Raw genomic sequence first — 24,376 nt, 5'->3', positions numbered from 1 at the left:
GTTTCCTCTGACATATGAAACATTTTCAGGGTCTTTTGTCTTTTTCCAATAGGACTCAATAAAATTATGATGCAAGGTCATGATCCTACATCCACTGAAGTTATAAAAAGAGTACACTGGCATAAACAATACAGGAAGAAAGGTTAAAAATAAAAATTAAATGCAGCCTGAACAGGGGACTTTCCATCTAGCATCTGGCCTCATTTACCACAAGTGCCAGTCATGACCATTAGATAGAGACAAATCAAATGCCTTACAAAATGCCTCCAGCTTCACTTCCTTTGCAACTCCAGTGTTCATTAGCAACAGCAAATACATTTTGTTTCAGGTGGAAAAGAGTTTTTCAAAAATACCAAATAGGTATCATCTTGATTTCTCATTTTGCTATTGACCCAAAAATAAGTGTTAACTACTGAATCACTACTAGTCGAGTTTGGATCTGGTTTCTAGTATAAAACAGAAGGCTTTATACCATACAACTTTTCTTCTGAATCACCTTCTTCCCCTACCTTCATATTTGCAAATGAACCCAACTGATCAGCAGATAAGGGTTCATATAGTATTGACGAAAAACTCATCACCAATATAAACAATCTTCTAATTTCTTCTCAAAATCTTACCTTCATTTCCAAAAACAACTATGATAGCCACTTTGCATAACATGCCCTTTAAAAACTAGATGATTTAGTTTTGAGAGAAATCTTTGGATGGATCCTCATTCAGGATTTATTTCTATTCTGGTTTTTGTGAGGGACATTATCTTAAATCTGCTTACAGAATAACAGCAAAGAAAAGGTGATCACACGTACCCACAGCTATGAGTGATTAAAGGCAGCAGTGATGACCTCTAGCAAAGAATAAGTTGTCCTAGTTTTTCTTCCTGCTATGAAGTGTGCTAGCACTTCTCATTTGGTTAAGAGATTTGAAGTCAAAAGGTCATGAAAGTTGTCTGTCTGCTGCATATTCTATGATGTACACCAGAATGTTACCCATTTTGATTTTTAAGGAAACTACCTGCACTGACTAGTTAGAAATGCAGGAAGGCATTTGTCAGCAGACAAAATGGGCTAGGCAACACTCCCATCTTCTCCCTAAGCTTCTCTTTTTGACTTGACATAAAACCTTCAAAGGATCGTTGCTGCCAAGTCCAGGCCTGCTTTTCATCATGCTCTGTCTTGCTCTGCTCCCGCCAGCCTCCAAAGAGGCTCCAATTCAGGCATTCATTCAACCACCATGACTGAACAAGAGGGACAGACTTCACAGGGCTCATCTGCTGCTGCCTTGTGTCCATCCAGAGGGATCTGTCAGTACGACCTCAGCTCCTCCTAGAGAACAGAGAGGTGGAGGAGGTGGCCACTGGTGGTTGGAGATAATACTTTGCACTTTGTCACCTCTCTCATTTTCTGAAGAAAGTGATTTCAGATCTTAACTTAAACAACTCCTTAAACACAGGGATGCTAAATAAACCCACAACTTTGTAAACTTTGACAAAATATTACTGAGAGAATTATGAAGCACATTTTCCAAACTTTTCAACCTAAATCTTTTGCAAAGTTAAATTTGAAAAAGCTGCAATTAAACCAAGTTATCAATGAAATTTAATCTACGTACCTTGGGAATTTTTTTTTTATCTATATGTAACATACACATGCGAGCTCCCTGAAATCAGGTCAAAAAGGATTAAATGAAACCTCTATATGTGATTTCCATTGATTTTCATAAGTCTGTAGGATAAGGTAGAATGGATTCAAGAGTCAAAAATTAAAGTTAACTGAATATTTAGCCTGAAGGCCAACAACTTTGGTGGCCATCTACCACAGTGGCTGGTGGTGTTTGACACACTGTGCAGCTGCAGCGGCTGGACTACCTACTGTGTACATAAAAGAAGCTGATGTATGAGGGAAAACCTTAATATCTAGGGATGCTGACACAGATTTTACTAAGCAAATCCTCCAACAAGTCAATTGCAGAATTGTAGCTCAAGGTTGGTTTATTCTGCACTTGGACAACTGTGCCACTCTAACAGAGGTGTTTGTTTGAGATACTACCAGTGTTACCCTGGTGTAAACTGAAGTTTGAGTTAACCTAGGATGGAAAGTTATAGTTGATGTAAGATTTAATTTTTAATGATAGTACTTGCCTTCAGATCATCAGGAATGCACAGCAGCAAAGAGCAATCTAATCCTAAAATGATCAAAATACTTTGCCATGGAATTAAGGCTGACTTTATATTAGAAATAAAAATATATACATAGGTTTTAATTGACTACTATTTAGTCCAGAACCATAGACCTAAGATGTTCAGAAAAAAAGCAAGACAAACAAAGATCTGTGAGCAGGTTAAGCAGGGAAATATGCAATTAAGATGCCCCAAAAACTTTAACTTTTTATCTGTTTTAAAGAAAAAGAAAATATATGGAAAAACAGAAATGGATTTGCTGTTCATTTCTTCACATCGTGAATACTGAATTTTTTTAAACAAAATCATATTACACTTACAGGGCATTTTGATTTGACAGAATCATGACAGTTTAGATGCCGTAATTGTAAACTCCTGTATTCTGCTCAGTACACTTTTTAAAAGTAGAACTTTAAATATGAATGCATCAGATGTTCTGTTTAAATTCCCAACTTGAATTCCACATTAAAAAGTTGCCTGTTCTACTCTATGATGGCATCCGTTTACTAGAAAATGTTGTTAAAATGATGTCATGAAACACCATGAATAGAAAGCTTCTCTATAACTTTCAAACTGAATTAAAATTCTAGGGAAGCAGATAAATATAATATTCAATCACAGCATTAACTTCCTTCATTGTTCTGAACACTGTAAAGCTATCCATTTCTGTATGGGCTTATTCAATCTGAAGAGCAGAAGGATGCTCAAAGCTTACATATAGTGTGTTAGAATGGAGTTCTGTACTTACACTATATCTACCTTGTGATTCAGTTCTTAAATCTATTACCCTACTAAATGTGACATGATATGATTACTACTTCTTCTGAGAGGAATAAACATGAACATAGTATCAAAAACTTGCAGTCTCTTAGGTATTCTGAAAAAGCCTACCGATCTGTGCCTCAAACATTACTCATATGTTTCTTTCCTAGCTGCAGTGTAGGCAAAATAGGTTTAATTCACAGTTTGATTCCTCGCTACTTGCAGGAAGCCCACATTAGGACTTTTGCTTTTGTTTTGCTAGTAACAGCATGAGGTGACAGATGAGGTGGTTGTCAGAAGCTTGAGGAGAGTGCTTTCTTGTGGGCTGTTCTCAGTGAGGCTCTGCTCTAACTGGGTAAAGGAGAGAAAGGAGATAAAGATAGAGAAAATGGCAGAGACCAATTAGGCAACACAGCCTGTTACAGCAACCCAGCACTGGGAACCAAGAAGCTGCCTCATCACACATCAAGCCACAGAAAGAGTAGGTGAAAAAAATGTATACTTGTGCCAAGTAAAGTAAAACCTAAGTGGCATTTCTCACATAAAGAAAATAGAGGTAAGGAAACTTTTTTTGTATGTTGTTAAAAAAACAAACCAACAAACAAACATATAAAAAGAGAAGCGCTAACCACTAAGTTGGGATCTGATTAAGACCCTGAAACTGTGATACTGAGATTGTGGGGAATTTGAAAAAGACAACTAAGAAAACAGGGTATTTGGAAAAGTATCAGTGCCAAGGACAGCACTGATGTATTTGTCTAAATTTTCTACGCAGTGATCTTATCACTTTTCTCAATCTGCCAAAATAAGCTGAAAAAGGAGTCATATATATTGAAAAAGGAGTACTCTCAATGTGAAAAGTGGCAGCAAAATACTGCACATAATGCTTTCTCACAAATAACTACAATAGCAAAGAAAAACATTTTAAGGCTGGGAAAATTATGGCAGGAGGTAGTGGTTGGGAAACAATCAAAAAAAACCCCAAAACATAACAGTGTGTGTGAGTCTACCAGAGAAGCAGTTTTGAAAAGGAAGAGGGAAAAATCCAAATTCCCCTTTAAACCAATGCTCCAGGGCCAGTAACCTAGTGAATCTAGGGTGAAGACATACTCAGGTATTTAAGAACTTCTTTCAAGAGGAGACTTTACTTCTGTGTGTAACATTCATTCAGGCAAATAACAAAATGAGGCAAATACACTTGATTTGTTTTTTTTATTTCACCGGTAGTAAATGCTTTCATTTAAAGAACTAGCTTCCATGAAACAGTTCTTGGAACAGGAGTAATTAATTTCAAAGAGAAAAAACATACACTTCTTTTCTATGCCACATCAGATCAAATGTTGCCTTTCTCTGAAAAGTTATTAGAACTTACTGGACTTAAAACATTCTACCTTGATCTCTTTACAAAGCCAGTTATAATCCTGCTTTGACTGCATAAAACAACAGTTTACTGTTGTTACAGTGCATATAGCAATGGCACATGACTGAAAAGGCACAATGCTGTTTTTCTGCTATTTGCCTGGTTTTGATCTGCAAATTAACACTGTGGAAGGACGATAAAAGCTGAACTTAAGCTCATTTCTGAAGAAGCTATAAAAATAGAATATAAATGTAGAACACACAAATATCAGTTATAAATAAAACCCTCCTTAAAATGCTCCCTCTATGTATTCCCCTGCCTACATATTCCCTATTCCCCACAGTGACATTCTCCATTTCCAATTCCGCTCAATGGAAATAATTTGCATAGGGACTGACTTTGAGGTCTTCCAGATTTAGCATACAATAGTAAAACAGATTCCAAGTATTTTGACTCATTCAAGCATCAATAACAGTTGCAGGTGATGGGTGAAGGAAAATTATATCAAAGGTGGGGAAAAAAAAATCAACTTCAGACACTTGAAGTTGTTGTTCAAGTATGCTAAATACATAATGATAGTAACTGGTTTTATACAGTTTCAAAGGCTTTGTTTTATTTGGTTCTTTGGTGATTAAAAATGAGCCTTTTAGGGCCCTAAATGGCTTGAAAAATATGCTATACTCTTTCACAAAAGTACAGACTGCAGCAGTAAAAAGAAAAAGAGCATCTTATATCATGGCTGTCTCTCAAATGAATTTAAACATCAAATAGATGCAAAAATCCACACACATACATATTTAAACTAGTCTTTCAAAATATCAGGACATCTGTCTTGTAGGAGTTATTGCTCTTGGTGAAAATACTCACAGCAGAACAGGGACTTCTGATAATTAGTTGAGTCAAAACAGGCCTACTTATTACAAACAACAGAAACTAAGATTATTTCTTACTTCTGTCTTCTATATTCTGCTTTTTTTTTTTTTTTTTTTCTCAAATAACAAGGCATTCCCATGGTGGTACCCTGAAAAGCTGAAATCTCTCCTGTGACTTTCAATCATATTATCCCAAGAGCATTAATAATAATATTTCTGACTCAAAGATTTACCTTAGTTAAGTATAGAAATGCAGAAGTGGTATCTCTCATGATTACTATAAAACTAAAAGACACAAGCAGGCTACAAGTATGCAACAGAAGTGCTACTACCCATGATTAACCTAGTAGAAATTAGTATTCTCACATGGTGCTTCATTGCGCACTTTCAAGAAATAATACCAAATAATTCAATAAAGCGGTAATTAAAAACCTGTCTCAATTCTCCTGATACTATGGCAATCATGCTCCCACAACCTCGCAGCTGAGCATGGGAGCACTCAGCTGCCTGCACTGTACTGCAAAGAAACAATCCACCCACCACTGACTCCTGTTGTTTCATAGGGGATCCAATTACTGATATCGTTCTGACACTAGAGATTAGCTGATTGCCAGTTCAGTGTGCTTACAAAATCTTATGTGTCACAGGAGGCCCTTTACTTGTTTCTGTAAGACAAACAGTGGTTTTTTTTAAATCTATTAAAAACCCACTAGAATATATTCTCTCTCATGTGTAGCACTTCAGCCCCATCCTGTTGGACTCAAAGCAAATTCCCCCTTTAAAATTGTCGTAGAACTACAGTGTTGTGACAGTAGCAGCAAAAATACAGTTTTAATTGTTCTTTTCAAAGAAGAGACTGAAGAGAAGCAGAAGCCATATATGCCACTGTTTCAGCTCTCAATAAGATCATGGATCTTTCTGAAGTCCAAGATCACAATTAAAATTTTTCCTAATTAAAAAATGCTGATAGAACTTCTCACTGGTCTTTTTCCAAATCTAAGAACACATTGGAACAAGTACTTGTGAAAAACAATAATTTGATTTTTGTTAGAAAGTGCTTTTCTAATCTCCAATACTGTAAAGAAAATTCATTAGGACTGCATAATATCAGTCAGTTAAATTCTATTATCATTCAGTGAAAATACATCAGTGGGGCTCCAAAACTATTTGCCTGTTCCTGCTGTTGAACTGAAACAAAAAGAAGAAATGGAAAGGCAAACTACAAGTCAAGTGAATTAGTAATTAATCATGAAAGGTCAGATACTAAGAAAAATAGGGAAGAAAGACAATGATGAGCAAGAAATACCTCTATTTTCTCACCACCAAGACTAGTATTCTTACAGGCAGACATTCTAATGACTCTGCTGATTATTTAAGCGTCTAGACTGTATCTACATGTGAGATACCAAGAATACGCTCTTTAATGCTTTGATGAACTTTACCATCCATTCTAGAAAACAATGTCTTCATCAGCTGTGACCAGACGCATTATATTACTTTGAATACCATAGGATTTTACTGTAAATAACACCTTCCCTAGAGATCAGAAGTTTATATTGATGTGGCAAATTACGTAATGCTGCGTAGACTCAGAATAAAAGAGACTTTATTTGTTTATGCTCCTATATCCAAAAAACCCAGAAGGCCATTTTGCAAACTCCTGTTCAATTAATTTCCACAAATCTTCCTTAAATAAAAATGGAAGTTAAACCATAAATTTCTGGCATACGATTTTACTCAATGACAATATGCAAATTTTATTTCAAAGTATTAGAAAAATACCTCATTCACAACATATGAACAAAGAACACTGCCAAATAACACAAAACCAGAGTTTATATAGTATTAAATAACATGCTGCATTTTCTTTTAACACCCTCCTCAGGAAAAGAAAGCCGTGGAAACTTGCTGATCAAAAGTATATTTAATTTTTATCTTATACCCAGACAAGAGTAAAATAAGACATACAATCATAAAACAGATTAGGGTAAAGAAGCCACTGCAGTTCAAAGTTTTAACCTTACTGCATCCCAAGCACAGTATAAAAATGGAGCTGGCCTAGATAGGGTGGGTGGGCATGCCACAAACCATCTTCCCCACCCCGCTGCTCCCAACAAGGATCATTAACCTGCCTCTGACAGAACTTTGCCTAACTCATTCCCAGAATCACCAACAGGGATGCTGCAGCATCTCTAATCAATCAGCTGCTGTCCTTCACTAACCTTACATTTATAATGGTTTCCCTAATGTCTAATTTAAATCTCCCTCACTAGCATTTAAAAGCATTATTATTCTTTTCCTGTTCCCCACAGACAAAGAAGACAGTTTATTACTTTCCTCTTCACATCAACCTCTCATGTATATGAATCTCAGATCTTTTTTTCAACAGACTAATTCTTTAAAATTGTGGGTTTGGGTAAAGTTTTCTAGGATGATGGTCCTCCTGGCTGATCTTACTTCAGGCTTGCATGAAAGTCATGGATCACCTAAAGTATAATAAGGAACTACAAACACACTGTTAACTTCCACAGAGCTATCCTCTCCACTGCCAACATACATAAATGGTACTTGCTTACTGTATTTAACACTTGCTGAGTGCTGCTGTTCTTCAATTAAAAATGTCCCTCAGCACTTTTTTCTAATAAAACTATTGAATGGGCAATAAAGACAAACATCTGTCTAATTTAAAATCATTTGAATCAAAAAAAGCCCCAAACCCAAATCTCATTAATTTAAATTTTGCACTCTATTTTGCGGTATGACTTACTCTTGCACCGTTACATCACCTATCCAAGGCATATTGTTCCTAAAAGGTATTATTTCATTAACTAAGTACTTAGTAGGTTGACAGACATTTCACATACACCCATTCTGAGTTGCTATGCAAAATCAGGTGGCACAAAACCAAACATTATGTGTTCATACACTCAAAAAAAGGTAAATCCACTAAGCAAGAAATAAATGCAATATATTATGAAGATAACTAGTTCCTTTTCAAAGAGGTGACTATAAGTGAGCTATAAGCAACAGGAGTGTTCTAGATTGGAGGAATTCTCTTGCTTCTCATATCTCACACAGGTTAGGTGTCATTAATCCCCTGGCTCTTGTTAAACATTACCAGGTAAACTTGATAGCCAGTGTTCCTAAGGCAGGGCTGCTGGAGTATTGAATCTAAATCACCAAAATAAAAGTGATTACACATTAACCATAGGTGAGTCCTTAGTGTTAATTTTGAACTACATTTTTGAATTATGTCATCCATCATTAAATGAAACACTGAGCCTCTGATTACGTACCCTTTACCTATGTGATTAGCAACAGTGGGTTTTTTTCCTCACTGAAGCAATACTACCCTATTTTGATACTTCTCCCAAGTATTTTACCATACCATATTGCCATCACTGTGACATTAGCAGAGCACAAGCACTCTTACTAGTCAAAGGTACCCAGGAAGCCTTAGCAGATATGCTACAAAATAGAAATGTACGTATGAGACAACACATTCCAAGTAGGTTTGTCATTCTGTGGCACTAATTTCCAACCACTTATCAACTGTAGAGCTGCTATTTGCATTTTGTACTCTATACAGGAAAGCCTTACAGCTGCCTGTGGCAACAAAGGAAATGCAAAACTTGTTGGAAGAAAATAAATAAAATAAAACCATTTCCTGCAGGACAATTCAAAATCTCACCTCATCATCCTGAGACATCAGGGATTCTGTGTTGCCTCTGTTTTTTATTAATAATGCAGCAACAGTCTTTCAACCACTCTTTCAGAAGAGGAGCTTTTCCTTCTGAGGCAATATGAGTCATGTGATTACCTCTCATCTGGAGTGAAAGGCTAAAAACTGATGGAGGTTCTTACTATCAACTATCCTATAATTTGGCACCCAGAGAAGCAGTAATAAATGAGTGTTTATCTACTCAATGGGGAATTTAATTTCACTCTCTGCCCCCAAAGTCATTACCTGCACAAGAGGAATGAGCAATGGAAATTCACAACATAATAAACTATTACAGGCTTACTGCTTAAATGGCATCTCAAAATCATTTTCTGCACCGGAAGCCATAAACAAACTATACTTCACAACACGAGAAGAGAAATTTGTTGATATGATGAAAGAAAAGGCATTTACATCTCCTAAGAGCAGAGAAGCATTTTATACTCCAGATAAACAATTTCTGTTGTTCTCAGTATTGTTTTCCTTGGTGAAAACAAAAACCTAAACATTAAATAGTCCTCATTTTTTTTTCTTAGAAACCATTTTAATGAAAGAGTATCACTAAACAAAATTTGTATGAGGTTTTCTGTCTAAATGAAAGTTGAAAGACATTTTCTATCTTGTTGAACAAAGCTTATGTACTCAAAAGGGTAAGTAATATGAAAATATTGTTTAATTAACTTGGTATACCATTTATGCTTAAGTATATTGCCAGTAAGCAAAGAAATAATACTTCTGGCATAATATCCAGTTAAAAGCATGTACAGAAACTTACTCTGAATAATTATTTTTTTCTAGAATTGGCAGCTTACTAAGGAAGAAATGAAAATATTTGTAAATCAAATAGCACTGAAAATGTTATCCAGTCAAAAGTCATATTTTTATTAATATTTTTTGTTAAGTGTATTGTGGTACCATTTTAAAATTAAGACATGAAAAGCTATCACGGTTCCAAGCAATACTTCTCCACTGCCTTAATCTTAAGAACTAGTTTCTCATCAGTATTATGCTTGTTGAAGCATGAAAAGTATAATATTTTGTGGTGGGGGGAAACAGTTTTCCCCCCTAGAGTTATAAAAGTGGTAACCCCCGAGGGGGTGGTGACCCTTTGGGGTCAAGCCAATGAGTGCTCCTGCAAAATATAAACATATCACACTTAGACCGGAAAAGAAAGGAGTTGGAGTTGTTGTTGGAGAAGAGGTGGCCATGTTGTGAAAGCCACGAGGAAGGGGCAGGAGCCCCTTGGGGGCTCTGCCCCCCCCCCCCAGCCCCTTGGCTGGGGGCTGCAAGGACTTGGAACAGTGTTAAACTGGGCCGAGTTCCGTAGCTGAGAGCTGGAGGAGTTTCCTCCACCATGGACAGCAGCAGAAGCAGCAGCGTATGGAGGGCAGAGAGCCAAGAGATAAGAAGAAGCTGCAGAGCCGACATGCAGCCGAGCAGAGTGACACAGAGTTGTCTGAAGGATGAAAGAGCAGCAGAGAGCAGGACTAAGCCACTACAGAGAGAGAGTTTTTGGGGTAAGAAACTGCAACCAAAACTCCCCGGAGACCCCTCTGAGAGAGAGGAGGATGATGGATTCTTACTTGAAAGAGTCTTGGAGTGCAGTATGCACTGCAGAGAGGAGCTAAGAAGCTCAGGCGTCCTGAGAGTTGAGCCAGGACAGCCAAAGGAATGCGGAGGGGGGTGATCTTGGCCCCTGCGCTGTACTGCCAAGCTGGCAGTCTTGATTCAGAGCATGGGAGCTCTGCAAGGGGCTTGACTCCCCTGAAGATAAGGACTGTTGCGAAGACCCCTGCGCTTTGTGATATGACCGTGGTGATGTGACCTTTGTCCTGGTGAACACAGCCCACAGAAGATAAGACCCTTTGCCTGTGTCGAAGGGCCGAGGGGCTTGGAGACCCTTTCATGTGTACTAGCAGAGATCCAGCCACAGCTGCTGCATGGAAGAGAGAAAGAGACACTGCTGCCCTAGAGAGACTTGCTGCTCAAAGAGAGAAGGGGATCTCTTCCTTCTTCCCTCCTGGACTTTTATTTGGAAGGGAGAAGTGATTTGATCCACTGTAAATACTGCTTTATCATAGTAGTGATAGTTAAGATTGTATATGATGTATTATACTATTTATTTGTACAGTGTATTGTAATATATCCCTTTCCCCCTATCTTGTGTGGTGTCTGGAAAACCCATCTCACACTGGGTTGAGATGTGGGAGGGGGGCTAGAACTAGGGAATTGGATTTTGGGGCTCTCAAACCATGACATATTTTTTTCCCTTTTTCACATTTGGTGGAGATATTTCAGTATAGAAATCTAGCATTATCTACTCCATTACTGATATCACTGAAGTAACTGTGTAGTCATCCTGTGATCCTATGCAAGAAAACACAGCAAGAACATTAGGTAGTCATTAAGGGAGCAACAGAAGCCACTTACATAAATTACGGTACAGTAATTAAAAAGAATATAAGGAGATGTTTGAAGCTTAAGCTTCTTTGTTCTTTAAGCCTTGAAAGCGTTACCTGCCCAAAACTTGGGAAAAAGACCACAAGGTAACTCCTTTTTAAGCTTAAGTGAACGAGTCAGTGTTTCTGTGTTTTCTAAAAAAAATTAATTTTTTTAAGCAGCTAAAATGGTATCTGCTGTTTCTTACCACTTTATAGTGACTGGACCAAGTAACTCCTTTAATGTTAAAACAGGCAAACATTATCTACATGCTTTTTTATTTGTTTGGTTTTTTAAGGCACAGAGGAAACTCAAAGTGAGAAGTACATAATCCCTTCTCCAACAAAGGAAAGGAATTTCTTCTGAGAAAGTTTGGTTTAATGAAAACACTGCTTCCTTTCCTAAAACCTACCAACATGATAATTGACACATTTTAATTTTTCTCCATCTATAAGAAGTTAAAGTCCACTGAAAGGAACAGGCAGCTTCAGAAAATTTACAATGGGAATCAAGTCCTCATCCCAGAGGGAAGAAGGAAGAGTCCCATAGGTTCCACCAATCTGGCTGCTTGCAGTTACCGTGGAAGATTCAGACGCTGGACTTTTCCAGTCCTGTGTTCAGTTCAGAATAGCAACAATCAAATTATTTGACATTATTCAAATTATTTCTCAGGCAATAAAATAAGTTAATTAGATGTTTCTCTCCATGTATCAGCAGATAGTTTTCTCCACTGTGATGTTAACAGTTGGCATTTTCAGCAGAGGACTGAAAAAAATGAACAACCTTTCTGTGCAAAGCTCAGGGTGTTCCCACAACATCAGCCTTTGTTTTCTGACTGTATAATGTGGAAATCTTTTTTTTTTCACTTTTCGTGCATATTTGTTTGACTAAAAGACTAGTGAATTTCAGTCTCTAGCTCCAAAGTATGCACTTTCCACTGACAATAAAATTTTAAAAGCTTCAGTTTGCACCTGAGCATAATTGTGATAGCTTAGAAACTATAAAATAGCATAGTCAAGAAAAACATCAGAAGTGCTTATGAAGCCTGGCTTATATTTTATGAGAACTTGACTAATTTTTTACTAAAATTTTATTTTTACCAATTACTGACGTGTGATTTCATATTATATTTATGCTTAACATCAGCATTCTCTCTCTGTGCTCTGCAGTATTGACTATCTGAAATGGGACATTTACTAAGAAGTCATCAGAAAGGCTGATCCTGGGAGATACAGGAAGATGCAGTAGAAAGCCGGAGAAAGCAGGATAGATCAGACCTTTATCTTTGTTGCTGACCCTGAAGATTTACTCTTGCTTTAAGACTCCAAAGAAGAGCAAAAAGAGTAGAAAAAACCCCAAAACTCTGATGTAATTGTCTTAATAATTATTTCAAGACACACTAATTAATCGTGCTCTGCCAAGAGTGAGAAGCAGACAACCTAAAATTCCAAAATCTTCAAATTAACTACGGGAATCAGAAGGCTGCATGCATTACAGACGGCAAGCATTGACATTTATTTCGTATAATGGTGCATGTCTTGAGAATAATTGCCACTGGAATATTATCCCCACTCAACATGTCAAACATTAATATAAAATCAATATGGAGCCACATTCCCAACATTTTTCACGCACCTGTGTTACGCCCCCCTGAAGGGTTTTGCCACACTCAGCACTGGGCTCCCCTGAGACACGGGAAGAGTTCACTGCAGTCCTCCTGCTCCGCACAACCTTGCTGCCCAGGGGGTCAACAATGGCTCAGCAAGACCCTGACATCTGTGGACAGAAAGTGCAAGGTGAGACAAAGATGATTTCTGCTAACTTTGCTGCTCTGTCAGCAAGTCCTGAGAAATAGGAAGCATAAAGGTTGTTTTCCACAATATAGATGACATCCTTGTTTGAAATGATACTGTTGGAGTTGCTTTGTGACAAGCCCAGTCTTAAGACATGACAGAAATAAACTGACAAGAACAGCCATCCTGCCAAATACACTTAGACTCACACAAAAGCTGGATTTGATAGATCCCAAATTTTATTTTTTCCCCAAAAACATAGTTCTCTTTTGAGCTCATTATAAATTAAGTTTCTCTTCATTTTAGATCTAAACTAGGTCTTTAATAGGCTCTGCACTTCAGTTTACCTCATAATGAGACATCACAAAAAAACAGAGTTAATCAAAAGTATCAAAATTACGAGGGAAGAAAACCCCAGAAAACCACATCACACTACTGTTTTCTTCCAACAGGCTGTAGCAGATCTCCCTCCTTGTTTACACTCTCATGGAACACTGCTCAGGCAGCTGTTTCTCAGCTAAACATCCCAAACTTGCCAGTCTCAGAGGAGCTTCATTTCCCCAGACAATGTGCATCCCTGTGAGTCATTAGCACCTTTCAAACCCAGATTTGAGAAGATTCCTATATACATTAAAAGGTACTTGAGTTATAAGGGCACAGTTCTAACATATTTCTTCTGGATCAGGTATTTGTACATAAACCTGTATATAGTCAGTATGTGTATATATGTATATAGTCAGAAAACTACAACAGTTGATCATCCTCAATTGAAATTACACCAGCTAAGGCCACTATCTACTCCTTGTTGCTAATGTAACAAATCAGTTCTCCCAAATATGGTGATTCTAGTGCTCAGAAATACACTTGAATTCCCATCTGGATCTTGTTCCTGGATATTTTGCTTTATGGAATGGAGCTCAGTTATTCCTTTCCTTTTTCTCCCCTCAAGATTCCAAAGCTCGAGGCAAGCATTTTGCTGAGGCCCATGGAAAAAAATCACTGCTAATTTCCATGACACAGATGGGAAAAAGATCATAACCACAGCTCCTCACCATTACTGTCTGGAAAAGATACTACATTCAGTTATCACTGTCAGGATATTAGACATTATCTAGTCAAATAAGATCAGGGAGGGGACTATTCAGAAAAGCAGTTCCTGCACACCTCGTTACTGAAGATGAGGAGGCAAACACAACCCCAGTATCATGGGAAGGACATGTGGCAATTTCTACTGCTTCTTCAAGAAATCCACATCACTTTACTGCTAAAACTCAAAGCCAAAAAAAGTTATTATCCTGGACCAACATATTTGTCTATTTTTTATAACAAGATTTTCAGAAGAAAAGAAATCTCTGTGGAAAGATGACAGCATGTTTGGTCTCATCTGTGAGTGCATACTGGCAGCAGATCCTCTATGGGGTTGCCAAATGAATTCACAAACTTGTGAGAGCCCATGTAGCTTGTTGCCTTCAGTTTCATAACACAACAGCTTTTACAATCAAGACCCCTACAAACAAACTAAGAAAGCCTAAGGCAAGGTTTGAACCTACCGAATTTGTGGTGTTGAGTCATAATACATGATGCAAAGTCATCTAAAACATGATACCATGCATCCACTTCCTTATCACGTGAGATCTTTTCTGGTTTAACCAATGCTTGCGATGTTTCTGAAACCAGATTGCAACTTTTCAAAGATTTGAGAGTATCTTATGAATCAGCACACAGACAAGTCTTTCCACCAACCACCGACATGCAGTTTTGCTCAGGATGGCTCATAGAAGAGGGTGGGTGTAAGTTATGGACCTACGACTATACAGGAGTTTGGTCAAAACCCCTTACCATTACAAAAAGAGCCACAGTGTCTTTTGTAATCAAGAGAATCCTGGATTACAGGTGCTTATGATAACAACCTCCATAGAAAAAATCTCACCAGAGCCCATGTTATAGGCTTTATAATGGTGAAAGACCAAATAATCCCATCTTGGAATCAAACCCATGGTTGAAGACTATACAAACATATCAAAAATCAATGCTTGGATGCAATTCTCCTTCAAAGGTCAACTTGTGAATGTAGCCTGCTGAAACACAGGCTTCCACACAGTGCTTTTAAAAAAACATGGTCAGAAAATGGAATATCTCCAGCAAAAATTACTCTATAATGAAAATAGGACATTTATATAGATATATGCAACATTTAATTAAGAAAAATAATCACCACATCTTTATATCAGCCAAGGGTTTCAAAGTGATCAAAACTCCCCATCTAAACCCTATTTATCCTGAGCTGAGCAGTTAGCTTTTTCTTACTCCTGACTAAGAGGCATCGGAATTCCTCCGCAGTTTATCGAAAATATCATTTGTCTATGTACTGGTACCTATGTGAGTAAAAGAAAGCTATTGAAACAATTCAGCTAGTGTTAACTGGCTACAACACAAAATTTTTTTGTCATGCATGAACAACAAATTATTCTTCTATCCCAATAAACAAGAAATACAAACTGTGGAAACAATTCCTCCAGTGTCATGGAATATGCATTAAAAGGTTCAACAAAAGTTATTACCTCAGATTGTACTTCTACTATTGCATTATTGATGAGCTACTTCTATCAGCATTTGTACTTCAGTTACCAGAAATTAAAGCAAATACTAAATGTCTAAATACAGCATGTCCAGAAAAAATACAATTGTTCATAGGCTCCAGGATTCCCTGCAGTCCCAAAGGGATTTTCAGAACCTCACAGGTATCTTCAGGTCCTATAATTTGCATTCTGCTTCTCAGCTCAGCTTGCAGATGTTTAAAAATACATGTAACAAGACAATTCACTTTTGGCTACACATCTGAGAGGTTCAAACATCTGAATTATTCCCTCTGAGGTCAACTACAATTTATGTGCCAAATTAGGTTGAAATCGAGCTGGGAAGAGCTGTGAAATACTAAGATCTCTGGTGCTTGGGAACTTGTGGTTATTTATGACCAATGCACATACTCTCTGATCTTCTTACAGGAAAAGGAGATATTTTCAGGAAACAAATATGAAATTTAAGCTTACAACTTATGAATCTGTAGGCTTCAATCATTTAAATTTTGCTATGCAAACAGATATAAAATGTGGATTAAAATAGCAAAATTTCATAAGTGTTCATTGCTTTTTGGAATTCTAGAAGACAAAGGATGCACATGGCATCATATGCATTTGCATGCCAACAAGATTTGCAATAAAGATAAAATCTATATCACTATACCCTTTAATATAACCAGAAAATATTTTCCAGGAGCTCAGGATCAAGGTATCTAAGAGATATATATATCTAAGTGGTATAATTCCACCAAAATGTTCTTATACTGCATAGATGCAGCATTAATTATATATATATGTTTTAATATAATCCAGTTAGTTACCGAGAGAACTAATGTTCATCCAAAAATGTATGGACTATTTTTTGCACAATTCAGAATTGTGAACTAGTAACTCAAGTGACTCTTACTATTCATACTCTAAAATCATTTCCCACAAATTTCTGAATGATGGATGATATTTCCTATAACTATCTCCTGCAACATTTCAACACAATTAAGGTAGAGCTAAACAGAACTCAAGTGATTCTCCTCTTCAGGGATTCATGTTTAAGTTGATTCCCAACCCCCAGTCTAAAACCAACCTTTGCTTTCTCTTCTCTTGGAACAGATAACACCAATATTTAAACTACTCTTGGGAAAGGACAACTTAAAACAGAATTATCCACAAAAATGCTAATGACATTAGCATTTTTTTCTTTACTACATATACTAAATTTCAAAGCCCGAGTAGGGATTTTAAGAATCTAAAGTAGTTATCAGCCTTTAGCACTGTTAATCTCTCTCCCACTCACCTCAGCCCATTCCCATCAGCCTCCCAGTCTTATCTCTACTTTTTCCAGGAACAGAGAATAGAAAAATGGAAGAACAGTGGGGAATGGGTCAAGATGCACTTGTAGATATTTCTTTTAGTACTGAAGAACTCAATAGCACAATTCTCTACGTGCCAGCCACATTTTCAGAAATAATCAGCATACTACCATAAATCTGGAATGAAAGCCTCAAATATGCTTTAACGAACTGATTCCAAAAATTTTCAAGATTTCCATCTATCTAGAAGCTACAGAAAAAAATCATTAGTGTAAGAAGTGATCTCTAGTACTTTTAATTCCCTATTTATCTGAAATCAAACATTAAAAAGATTTTATTCAACCAAAGTCCTCTATCTTAACCAGTATATGAAATTAAAAACAGAAAAAAAATCCTTTGCAGGGAGAGAAAGAGAGTCAGAATCTACTAAATCTATCTTGTTTGACACAAAATTACATGTGTGTAAAAATCTAGCTTGTCTTAGCACAAAATTAAGCTGCTTATGGTATAGTTTTAAGGAACACAAACCATCACAATAGAAATAGAGAACACTACAGCATGGAGTTTCAGAAATATGAATGTGAAACCTCAGTTGGATCCATTCTGTAAGCTCAGAGTGCAATGATAATTATGTAATTCCATTCCTACACAAGACTTAGAGCTGCACGAAATGTAGAATACACTACAAAAGATCCAACTTCCCTGATCACTACAGGTTCCCAATGACCACCTGTGCACTGCCTCCTTACGCAAATCAGAGCAAAGCCTGGATGATATCGTTTGAAAATTTATTTTCAGTACAACCTTTAAAAAATGCAGAACTATACACTGAAATAAGCATCTCCTATTTCAGGAGGAAAAAAATCCAAGGCCCCTAACCTGCAAGAATAGTCGTGCAGGTACCCTGAATGCTGTCCTTGACCATGGCTCAGAGCAGACAGTTAAGGAAGAGTATAACTCTACAACATATTCCTCCTACTTTCTGGTTAAATTGGAGATTTAAACTTAACTTGAATGAGCAGAATACATCAGGACAGTTAGATTTTATAGTCACCGTGACATCTACCCTCCATGAATCTCCCTAATTCCATTTTGAACTTATTTATATCTTTGTCCTCCTTAATTTTCTCTGGCACTGAGTTCTACAACCCAGCTTCACGCTGCCAGGAAGGGTTTTAAAACTTGTTCTTCCTGGGCAGCATAAGAAACATTATCTAGCTGTTCTCTGGTTGCCTTCTCTGCACATGTCCTGCTGTAAGGAGAGCCAATTCTGAACTAATCATACCGTAGGAGAAAGAGACTACTCTTCTTTTTCCCCCAAATTCTTATTTCAACCAGTTCACCCTGTTGGGAACTCAGCAGCAAGGAGGCTTATGGCTGCTCTAGCAATCAACCCTGACGCGTTATTTTGCTCCATGAGTGTTTCCTGAGCTGACATCTATATCTAGTTACGGCTGTATTTAAATTAGCCATAATATTTGTGAGCACTAAAATCACTATGCAGGAAAGCCCTCTGACCTGCTAGCTGATTCCCTTATCTTAACAAACCTGCCCAAAGCCATCACTTTATATACAATCCCAAGAAAGCTGGAGGCTCAGGGACCTGCTCAGAAGTGGTAAAAAAACCTCCTCTGAGGCACAGTGCATTTACCCTGAGCCCTATCAAAAAGAATAAAATGGAGGGAAAGGAAACTGATGGGGGATGATAAAGTCCAAAAATAAGACATAATTTCTTTCAATTAGAGAGAATTGATGCTAACTGAACTTCTCTGACTGAACCAATGACCAAGGGAACACATTTGTCTGTATTTCGCCAGATTCAGTAAATCACCTAATGTAACATGGAAGATATGATAGTTATAATGTGATGACATTAAGGGAAAAAAATAAGATTGAATAGTAGAAAACACCATCAGTTAGTGAGATTTGTTAAGCTAAGAGGTGGTCCCCTCTGTTAATGCAATTTAAACATTTCTGAGAATATTTAAAGCTAAAAGATAGAAAGAAAAAACATTTGAGGAGATAATTCCACATGGAGAGGAAAAATAAAAATTAAACAGATTTCTAGCACATTGCTTTCCCCCTTTATTATCAGGAATTCTTTAATAAAAGCTGTACAAATTTGACCTCAGCCTGAAACAACTTCTACAGAGTTGCAATTCCTGATGGATGGCTATCATATACTCAATGGGCAGACAGCCCTGTGGAGAAGGGATAATTTGAGGGATGAATGGGATTAGTTGAAGTTACTTCAAAGCCCCTTTTTCTCTCTCTCCCTCCCTTCACTATCTCACATGAGTGCAACATTCCAGAAGAACAACGAAATTGATAAAGCAACAGAAGGAAAACATATAAGGATGGATTAGAAAAACCCCAAGCCCTGAACAGAAGCAGAACCAAGGCTATAAAATTTCTTCCTAACTCTCTCTTCCAAAAGAAGAGAAAATGCTAATAGTTGCTCCCCACACCTTGAAAGTGCCTTGCAATAGCACTATCATAAGGTAACACTGTTCCATTTCCACAGATGTGTTAGGACCTATGGCATGAGTATCTAAGCAAATTATATCAAAACTGTTATCTTTTTTTTCCTTAGTGTTACTCATGCCAGATGGACCAGTCTAAATATTATTAAACATCATTAAATATATTATATTTAAGCTTAACTTCTGCCAGCATGGCTAGTTAACAAGAAGAAAAAATAATATTTCAATAAATTATGTTCACAGGCTGTGGTGACAGGTGCTACCCCAAGAACACCAATACTTACATACAGTCTCAATTATTTTCCACAAATGGATAGGTACACTTATCAATCCTTCTGGCAAGATTTCCACTGCTGTCAATTGGTGGAAGATTTAAAAGGCAATCTAGGAAAGTCTGTGATTTGCTATAAAAATTAGGAAGTTCTTAAGTGCCTAGATCACAGTCCAAGGGGAACTTCCACACTTATAAGACTAAATTTCATTAACTATCCCTGGAAAGTGACCTGCTTTCTGTACTGCCACCAATAAAACCCTACTTCTACCCTGACATCTCTAAGAGATACTCAAAATAACAAGTCCTTGTCAGCACAGTGTCAACACGCTTCTAGGAACAGAGTGATTACTTTACAGTGGTAAAAACCTACTGAAAATTGCTTTTACATATTACGGTATCTACACCATATCAACACAATACTTTTACGAGTATTCTAAACTTACACCTGCGTACATGTACAAACACAGTAAGCCATAGCAATTGATGTGTTTTGCAGGCTTTTATTGTTTGGTTGTTGGTTTTTTCAGGTTTTTTTGTTGTTATTGTTGATAGGTTTTTTTATGAACTAGTGATGTTTATAGTCTTAGAAGCTTTTCAACAGTGACAAATACAGTATTTCAAAAAGTGCATGTCAAATCTAGCTTGCCTCTTGGAGGACAAATCATCATGTGTTATATTTTCAAGTCTGCAAGCACAACTGTTATGATCAACAGGAGGAATGCAGAGTATATCAAAAGGGAAAAATAAAATTCATAGTAGATGAATTTTCTGGAAAAAATACTAAGATGCTGATAGTTGTTTATATTTAAATCACTATTAACTAAAATAAGCCTTAGCCACTTCTTATTCATCTCCCTACTCCTTTTCCTCTCTCTGCTCCTGAAATAAGACTGAGAAAAATTGATATGTCTGTGTAATGAAAACTTACTCAACATCTAACAATTTGCATTTAAAGGTGAATTAAAATTTCCTTGGTTTATCCTGTAGTGGTGCTTCAGTTTTAGTAACTTTTTGTAAAGGTTGAATTTCTGTATGACACTTTAGAATAAATGTTTACTAAATGCACAGTGTTTAGATGCCGTCCTTGTGTATATGGCCTTTTCCAGCAAAATAACTTTTTCTTTAAAATTCTGGAAGTGCCTCTCAACTGAGGTATAAAGTGCAGGAGTTTATTCTAACTGAACTTTACCTAGATCACCCAACAGAGCTCCCAGTTTCCACAAACTGCTGATTTCTGATCTTTGCCACCACTTAATTTCTCTGGAGTGTTTTCTCACCAGCATCATGCAATCACAGACATGTTCACAGACATGCCCATCAGATACACAAGCGGCCTTGGGGAGCAAATCAGATTCTGGGTACAATGTGAAAAGTGGGAATATTCCTGCACACATGGGAATATTCCTGCACACGTGACAGGACTGAGAAGGCAGAGTCCCACTACCTCTGTCCTGGGCTTCCTAGGATGCCTAAGACATCATTCAGAGGGACAGGACAGGATGTTTCAGTCTGAGAAGAGGCATACAGATGCACAAGGGTATCAACTGACTGGCTTTCTCATTCAGGTTTAGTGTCTGCATGGATGGGAACTGCCATATAATACTGAGTTGTGGAGCTTCCACCTCTCTTGACTGTCCCTTTCTTTTTTTTTTTTTTAATTTCTCAACAGACTTTTAAAAGTGGATTAAGGAGTTGAGTCTCAATCTGATCTAGTTCCTGTATTCTTAAGGTTCATACAAGCATCTAAGCGTCATATTAACATAACAGCAGCAACAATCAATCCCGCATTAGACCGAAAGCACAAAATTCAGCCATAACACCAGCTTTGGCCTATTGTATCACTTTTCAATTTTATGTAAGAAATTAATACAATCATAATTTCCCACCTCTTAAACCCTTTGAGGAGAAAAAAAATAATCTAAGCAGTTTAAGTGAAACAGAAGCTTGGCAAAGAATTCCCTTTTTCACTGATACATAATAACCTTCTTCTAAGATCCTTCTCGGAAAAAACTTCATAAAATTTTTCTTGAAACACTGTGGGTCTACATTAGAAGTTGTCAGTGTAGGGACAATGCTGGGAAGGATGAAGAGAAACAAAATAGATTAAAAGGAATAACAGACCTAGATCTTGTTTGCAATATGGGTACAACACAGCAAAGAGTATTTTTCATGCAGTAAAATACACATATATTCTGCCACAGTTAATATCTAGTGCAAGTTCATGGCTTAGAAAGTGCCTTTGTGCCATTCTTGAAGTCACTGCATTCAAAAGGATGAAAACAGGAGTGAAAGAACACCTTTAAAATGCATTTCACTTTTTCTTCTAGTCCAGAGTTACAATTACTACACACTTTATAAGCCTGTAACCAGTTTTAGTAAACTGCTACTTACAGCTCTTGCATGACAGCCAGCAGATGAAAGTGGTGAGTGAGAGCTCTCATTCATTGCTGCTACAAAGCCACTGCCTTTCTGATTCCTTTCTTCAGAAACAAAGACTAGGTGGGGGGAAATAAGGTAAAGGGCTATTTTTAAGAATCCGTATTTTTAAATCACTATCCAGAAGCTGGCTCAGTTGAGTTCTTACTAGTTGTCTCTCATCTTCCGCTTCTGTCTCCATAGAAACCTTGCAGCAGCATCACTTGGCTCACTAACCTGAAGTCTTCAGATTTGGCTGGTCCCAAACCTGGCCAGGCAAGCTGGTGGAGGATAATGGCAGCACCACTTCAGTGCTGGCCTCCTGTTGCATGGAGATGACATATATAAAACAGAGAAGCCACCTCTACAATGTTGCGCAGACTGAGGGAGAAGGTTCATCTATATCCTAGCTGCTTCCCTTTACTCCATCACCCTTGGATAGATGCATACAGGGACTGGGAAGAAGGACACACCTCAGTCTTCATAAACTAAACCCCAAAAAGGCTTGAAAACAAGTGAAATGGAGGGATATTGACTACATCAGCAGCACAGGGAAAATCAGGCTGACTGCTAAGCAGGGGACTACTCCAACTCTTTTTCCTATTTCCCTGCTTCTAGAAAAGTGTAGTGGACAGCATCAGTAAATGGATTTTTTTAAAAAAAAGTCAGTCTGAATATTCTGAGGCACATTGTAACACCACCTGTGCTGTGGAAAAACACACTTGGAAAGTCTTTTGTCCATGGTATTCGTCTACTTCAATTAGTTTATCTAGGAACAAAACTGCTTTTTTTTCTAGTGTCAATCACTTCTTTTAGAGAGAGAGGGTACTGAAAAGTATTTTGTATTTATTGATTTATTGATTTATTTGAATGGTCTGCATATGAATAATGTGCTATTATTTTTTCCACCTGTTGCAACTTTTCTACCACCATTATCCCAACTGGAATATACCAAAAAAGTGACATTTTGAGCTATGAGTCACCAGGTGACCAAAACTGGGTAATCCAACGCACAAGAAGTTACCACTGACTAAAGACTGCCCAAGGGGACTACTAAAACCCAAAGATGGGAAATTGCTCTCATCGAAAGGAGAGGGCATGTTCAGGCAGACAGTCTCTCAGAATGGTTTCCCCTGCCAAGCCCAGCTAACCTCAATTCAGCTTGAGTAAATTGATCTTAAAATACATCTCCCCTTCTCTCAGGCACACACTAACAGGTAGAAGTGGCTTATGAAAACAAAAACACAATAAAGACTTCTAGAAACTTGCTAACAACAAGGGAGCCTAGGGAAACACTTAGAGCTGTGTAAGAAGTGGTAAAATGTATCCCATGAAAATCCAGAGAAAGAAGAGGCTATCCTCACATGTCTAAGAACTACTGCAATAATATATGAACACAATTCCTCCTCTTTGTAGCTATTAGGCCCTGCAGACCGTTTCTGTCCAAGAGATGTTTGCACAGTGTGCCAGATCTCCTAACAATCTAGAAGCAACAGAACTGATTTTTTGTTTTATTTTTCCAGTGTATTAAAGCCTTAACCTCTATATGAAATATGCACTTGCTGAAAAAATCAAACCATGCATTACAGAATAGATTTGGAGCTTTGGTGGGTGTGGGTAGATCTAGAGGTTGTACAGTTAACACGACTATATGTGTGCTAATATATTAGCACAATGAATAAGTAATAGATACTCCTTATCTACTGTTTTTAATCAAATGCTAAAGCATACTGACAATCCAAATGTGTATCATGGTGCAAGAATGTATTTGCACAATTGGCTTTTATTATATCTAGAGTTGTGAAAAATTTCTAAATATAAAGAATGTATAATGACAAATTTTAGTTTTTAAGTCAATTTCATGGACATGAAAGGTGATGAACTAAAGGAAAAATCTCAGTTTTGTGCAATAACAGTTTTGAACCAATTTGCTGCACACAGATAGCAGTAATCACAAGTTACTTGTCATGAAGATCATTATTTCTGCAATATCAGTACACATATACTTACACTGGCAAAATTCTGTGTACAAACCACTTAATAGTTCCTTCTTCCAGAAAGCAATTTTCTAAAACCATGCATTGCAATCTACTAACAAATAATTTGTTTTCCAATAAAACTTTTCAAAGATAAAATTTATGGAGGAATAATACTCATTATTATGGATTTGTTTTAATGTCTGTTGCATTTCA

The 24,376-nt window shown here is 37.2% G+C and overlaps 1 long non-coding RNA gene across 2 annotated transcripts in view; it reads right to left on the bottom strand.

The window, feature by feature from the left end:
* The window catches only part of LOC113966324, a 53,103-nt gene that overhangs the window by 15,542 nt on the left and 13,185 nt on the right, over positions 1-24,376 (bottom strand). The window contains exons 3-4 of one of the 2 annotated variants that reach the window (XR_003533782.1): positions 12,969-13,109; positions 11,242-11,261 (exon numbers count right to left, since the gene is read on the bottom strand). This is a non-coding gene — a long non-coding RNA (uncharacterized LOC113966324). Of the gene's footprint in view, positions 1-11,241; positions 11,262-12,968; positions 13,110-24,376 lie in introns of those variants that run through there. The other variant, XR_003533781.1, reaches the window with a different exon arrangement.

The sequence above is a fragment of the Neopelma chrysocephalum genome, unplaced genomic scaffold (genome assembly GCF_003984885.1).
Source record: "Neopelma chrysocephalum unplaced genomic scaffold, ASM398488v2 Primary Assembly neopelma1_59, whole genome shotgun sequence".
Lineage (NCBI taxonomy): Eukaryota > Metazoa > Chordata > Aves > Passeriformes > Pipridae > Neopelma > Neopelma chrysocephalum.
The sequence above is the reverse complement of the archived record's forward strand: the minus strand, read 5'-3'. Positions and strand labels throughout refer to the sequence as shown.